A 6,290-nucleotide genomic window follows, 5' to 3' on the forward strand; every position below is an offset into this window, starting at 1 on the left:
CCAGCTCTTGGAATAAATATGATCTAGACCAAGTTGAATTTAAACTCTGCCAATATGCACTTTCTGGGCTTTCATCCTACCCCCCATTTTGTTGCCAAACATCACTTAGCCCTCACATCTGTTGCCCTTTCCTGAAGCACCCTTGTCCTTTCTTCCTCTCCTTTATCAAGACTGAATTATTCTATGTTCTGATCCCCTGGGGCTCACTCTGCAAATGACAGAAAGCAAATATGATCCAAGTATTACTGAACTTGGCTGTGTATCAGAATCATGTGGGGGAAATCATGTTAAAACCCAGGTTTCTGGGGCACCTGGGTGGCTCAGTTGTTAAGCATCTGCCTTCAGCTCAGGTCCTGATCCCAGGGTCCTGGGATTGAGCCCTGCATCAGGCTTCCTGCTTGGTGGGAAGCCTTTTCCCAATCCTGCTCCCCCTGCTTGTGTTCCCTCTCTCAATGTGTCTCTTTCTGTCAAATAAATAAATAAAATCTAAAAAAAAAAAAACAAAAAAAAACAAAAACCAATCCACCCAGGTTCCTAGGCCTACCCTCTGAGTGAAAATCTCAGGGTTGCGTTCGGAAAGTAGATTTACAAATACCTGGCTTCGGTAATAGCTTTTGGAGTTGACAAGATGGAGTGCACCCTAGTCCCTCCAGCTGCAGCTGGCCAAAAGTACTTCTCTGTGCCCGTCTCCAGGTCTCCGCAGGGCTGACAGAAGCAATATCTGGGCACAATGGGGTGGTTTAACAGTGAGCCTGCAGGCACATAGGCAGGTCACTGGGGGCAAAGGGCCATCTCAAACCTCCCATGTGTCCTGTCCTTTGCAGTTTACAAAGCCTTTTCATGTGGTCCTGCCATGTGAGCTTCTCATTGGCCCCGGGGAGAGCTGGGAGCAGCTCAGAAGCCCAGTGTGGGGCAATGACCAGCCTGAGGTCTCATAGGACTGAAAAAGGAAGCAGAAGCCAGCCACATAATCTGGATTTGCCCCAAAGCTTGGGTCTACACACGATTAACTAGCCAACAACCATGAGTTTCTGATGCTTTGCACTGTGCCAAACACTTTACATGGACTATCTCACCTCATCCTCCTAAAATATGTAGAGGGATGGGACACCTGGGTGGCTCAGTAGGTTAAAGCCTCTGCCTTCAGCTCAGGTCATGATCCCGGGGTCCTGGGATCCAGTCCCGCATCGGACTCTCTGCTCAGCGAGGAGCCTGCTTCCTCCTCTCTCTCTGCTGGCCTCTCTGACTACTTGGGATCTCTGTCTGTCAAATAAATAAATAAAATCTTAAAAAAAAATACGTAGAGGGTAAATGTTGTTATTATTGCACTATATAAAGGTGACAATGGAAGTTCAAGGGGGTTCTAAAACTTCCTTGAGGCCACACAGTGAGGCTCTCCTGCTCTAAGTGGTATTGTTTTGTGGTCTTCACTCCAGTCTCTGGGGACACCTAAGCATACAGCAGAGCACTCTACACTCCTGAACAGGAGATGACTTGGAATGGTCTTCATTGCAGCCTTGCTATCCAGAGACAATGGGTAAGCACTTATGAAAATATTCCACCTTTTGAGTAGACATAAAGTGTTAATTAAAACCAGTAGTTAAAGGGTACCAGGGTGGCTCAGTGGGTTAAGCATCTGTCGTCAGCTCAGGTCATGATTGCTGGGTCCTGGGACTGAGCCCTACATTGGGCTCTCTGCTCAGTGGGAGGTCTGCCTCTCCTTCTCCCTCTGCCCCCTTCCTGCTCATGCGTTCTCTCTCCTTCTGAAATAAATCAAATCTTAAAAAATAAATAAATAAAACCAGAAGTTACAACTTCCACCCAACACATTAAAAATTGATGGCACTCAGCTCTGGCAAAGATACGGTGAGAAGGACATTCCCAGGTACTGTTTGTTGGTGGAGGATAAATGGCCACAACGCCTCGGGGAAATCACTGGCCCAAGGTGCAGCAGTCACATGCTTTGACTCAGTGATTTCCCTTTTAGTTCTTCGGTTCGGAAAGAGTCAGAAACTCATCAAAACAAGGGTCTCTCTCTCTCTCTCTTTTTTTTTTTTTTAGGATTTTATTTATTTATTTATTTGGCAGGGAGAGAGATCACAAGTAGGCAGAGAGGCAGGAAGAGAGACAGGGAGAAGCAGGCTCCCTGCTGAGCTGAGAGCCTGATGCAGGGCTCAATCCCAGGACCCTAGGACCACACCTGAGCTAAAGGCAGAGGCCTAACCTTCTGAGCCACCCAGGCGCGCCTAAAACAAGGGTCTTTATGAACCACTGTCATATGTACCACAGGGAGTGCTGGAAGCAACAATTATTGTCGGGCCAGACAAATAGCCTCCTGGTCTCAGGTAAAAGAGCCCCACAGCTTGAGGGGAAGAAAGTAGGATGAGGACTCACAGTGAGGTAACAGCTCTTTCCAGAAAAAATCTCTCCCTTAAATCTCCTGCCTCCGAACTCTCTTTTTCAAGCCACGAAAGGCTAAGGGGCCTAAGGGGTGTGGAAATGGTTCTCAGACAATTTTCTACAAAATTCTCATTTTTGATGTGGCTTAGGGACTTTTGTATCTACTGCATCCTGGGGTCTTGGTTAACACATCAAGGGTTACACCCTTACTGTTGGCAAAGTAGATGTCTTCATACTCTGATGGCAGGCATGTTAATAACAGACTTTACTAATATCATTAAGCAACATGGAGCAAGAACCTTAAAACTCCCCCATCCTTTGACCAAGAAATTTGGTCCGGGAGACAGTCCAAAATATGTAAAAAATTGTTTATGGGCACCTGGGTCGCTCGGTGGGCTAAGCATCTGCCTTTGGCTCGGGTCATGATCTCAGAGTCCTGGGATCAAGCCCTTCGTCGGGCTCCTTGCTCAGTGGGGAGTCTGCTTCTCACTTCCCCTCTGTCCTGCCACATGTTCATGCTGTCTCTCTCTCAAATAAATAAAAATAAAATCTTAAAAAAATTTTATATGTGATGAGTATCCTGTAGCCTTGTTGGCAACAGTCTCCCCTCAACATGACCAGAAGGGATGGGTGAGGAGGGGTGTTATATCTACATTATATAATTTTGGTTTCACGGTCAGTAATGGTATGTTCTGTAAAAGACTCGATAGCAGTAGATGGCTTAATGTGGTGGTTCTGAGCCAGGCTGCTGGGTTTGAAGTCCAGCACTGCCAATCTTAAGCTGTGTGACCTTGGGAAAATCGCTTGCCTTCTCTGAACCTTGATTACTCTATCTGTAAAAGCAGCATAATAATAGTACTTAACTCATACAGTTGTAGTGAGGGTTAAATGGGCTAATGTAGGGAAAGCACTTAAAACAGGGAAAACCCATTATGTCAGTTGTTGTCATTAGTACTTGGGAAAAGGCTGATGTGGTTTAACAACTTGAAAAGGGCAGAATTTGAAATTACATACTGGCCATAGAGAGTGCACACCAAAACACTCCAAAGATGTCCAAAGTAACAGGAAGTATTAATGTCAAAATGGTGTCTGAGTTGCAGTTATTAGTGATCTTGCTTTTTTTCTTTTACTTTTCTGTATTTCCATATTTTCTTTAACAACAGTAATGGAGGGGGTACCTGGGTTCAGTGACCAACTCGTAATCTCATCTCCGGTCTTGATCTCAGGGTTGTGAGTTCAAGCCCCATGTTGGGCTCCATGCTGGGTGTGGAGCCTATTTAAACAAACAAACAAGCAAACGGCGGAACAACAACCCACCAAACAAAAAACATAAGTGGAGAGTTCAGCATCAGCGTGGGGTTCAAGAGACTAGGGATGGGAGGACAGGGAAGGCAGGACCAAGGAAGGAGGGGTTACTATAGCTGTTCCATGACCCTTTTTCTGGACCACATTCCCCTCCTCATTACCTCCCTCTACCAGCTTACCCTGTGGTTTGTGTGTGGCCACATCAATAGGAGTAAGGAGCCCCATTTGAGGGAGGTGACAGAGCTGCTTGTTTCTTTCACCTAGGATCTGACAAGGTTGTTTACTTTAATGCACTAAACTTGTGTCCCTCAAAGCAAGGGACAAGCCGGAGAACGGAGGACAGGGAGAGGGAGAGGGTGGTAGAGAAGGCAGATAAGACTGTGTGTGTCTATCTGCCAGGCATGGGGGCCTGTCACATATACACTACTCCACTCAGCTGTACAGCAACTTGGCCAGTTCTTTTCTCTTTTTAAAATAACTAATTAATTAATTAATTAATTTGAGAGAGAGGGAGAGAACACAAGTGGGGGTGGGGAGGGACAGAAGAAACGGAGAAACAGACTCCCTGTTCAGCGCGGTCAAATCTGGACCCTTGATTCCCAGCCTGGGTCTGCTCGCCTCCAGGCAGCCCCTCACCTCTGTGTCCATCAGTCAGCAGATCTATCTGTCTGCTCTTAATCTAGAGCCAGCCAGTGCCTTTCCACCTAGCTGGAAGCCTACACTGGTCCCCTCGCTGTTCTCCCTATGCCCACTTTCACCACCACGCCCAACCAGTTCACGTCACCTTCTGCTTAAAGCCTTTCCAAGGTCCTTCACTCCTCTCAAGCACACACCCTCACTATAGCCCACAAGGCCCCTCAGAGACTGGTCTTTGCTGACCTCTCCAGCCTTTAGAACTGTTTCCTTAGTACATATCAACCTCCAGGCCTTTATGCCTGCTGTTCCCTCTGCCAGGAACACCCTTTCCTGCTGCTGTCCATCCCTCGAGGCCATGCTGCAGCCTGCACCCTGGAGAAATCTCTGCTTGTCCTCCAGGTCTTGGCTTAGGTGTCCTTCCTTCCCAAGTCAGGGCTGGCCTATGCCTTGCTCCTGCTACTGTCCTCTGTGTCCCCAGTGGCAACGTGGTGACTGGGGCTTGTTTATTTGTCAGGCTCTCTACTGGCTTGTGGGTACAAACTTCCCAGGGGATGAGAAGGGGATGGGAACAGGAGGCCTTCGATGCCGGGTGAAGAACTTGGACTTGCCCTAAGGGTGGCAAGGAATCACAGGAAGCTTTTGAGCAGGGGAGTGTCATGACTCAGGGCCCATCTGGCTTTGTATCTTTCCTTCCTGCCCAAAATGGACTTCTCTGAACAGCATTGGTCCCAACTGCAAGTGCTTTTCATGTAACTCTCAGCAGTCAGGAACTTTTTTTTTCTTATTTATTTATTTGACAGACAGAGATCACAAGTAGGCAGAGAGGCAGGCAGAGAGAGAGAGAGGAAGAAGCAGGCTCCCAGCTGAGCAGAGACCCTGACTCGGGGCTCGATCCCAGGACCCTGAGATCACGACCTGAGCTGAAGGGAGAGGCTTAACCCACTGAGCCACCCAGGTGCCCCATGCAGTCAGGAATTTTGACTGAGGAAGCATATATGTGGGCTTGAACCTGCAGGATGAGCTAGTGGGGACAGGGAAAGTTTTTGTGGTATGTATTAAAATCCAGATGTTTCAAGGGAATGGGGTAATGGTCCTCAAAAAAAGAAATGTTTGTCCTCACTCAAAAACCTCTGGTTCCTTTTCACCTGTTATAGCCTGAGTGGGTAGGTCTTTTCTTTTCTCTGTGACAACGGCCTGACTGATGCACTAGTCCAGACACCTTCCTCCAACCTGTTCTCCTGTGTCCTTGTAGGTGCTGTGGGGACTGTGCTAAGCTCCGCTAGAAGTTGGTCTCCCCCATCTGGGAGGGGAGGGAGGAGCCCAGCTAAGGGTTGAAATGCTAGGGCTGGGAAACTCACATCTCATATCCTAAGAGTCAGGCTCTGGCCTAGCTGGATTCTGTTTTGTCTTATGCAGGAGACAGCTGTGCATAGCACAGAGAAAGTAACTTCCCTCAACCTGAGTCAGGCTTTGGGGGTGATTGCTGCTTGGGGGGGTAAGATCTGTTCTAGGTTGGATCCCCTGAGGTCTCAGGACTCCCCTATACCCCAGGACTGCCTTGTCCATCCACCCTCCTGGCCAAGGAGGACATCTGTGCTGGACTGAGCATAGCTCTTTTTTTTTTTTTTTTAAGATTTTATTTATTTATTTGACAGAGAGAGAGAGATCACAAGTAGGCAGAGAGGGAGGCAGAGAGAGAAGGGGAAGCAGGCTCCCTGCTGAGCAGAGAGCCCGATGAGGGGCTCGATCCCAGGACCCTGAGATCATGACATGAGCCGAAGGCAGAGGCTTAACCCACTGAGCCACCCAGGCGCCCCTGAGCATAGCTTCGGTGGCTGAAGAGCCTGGTTTCACATCCAGCAGCCGCCATTCTCATACTCTCTTTTACTCGTTCATCAAACATCCCTGATTCCAGGTCCTGCCTGACCCTTGTGTGGGAGACACAGAGC

Source organism: Mustela nivalis (assembly GCF_964662115.1).
Source record: "Mustela nivalis genome assembly, chromosome: 18".
In the NCBI taxonomy this organism is placed as follows: Eukaryota; Metazoa; Chordata; class Mammalia; order Carnivora; family Mustelidae; genus Mustela; species Mustela nivalis.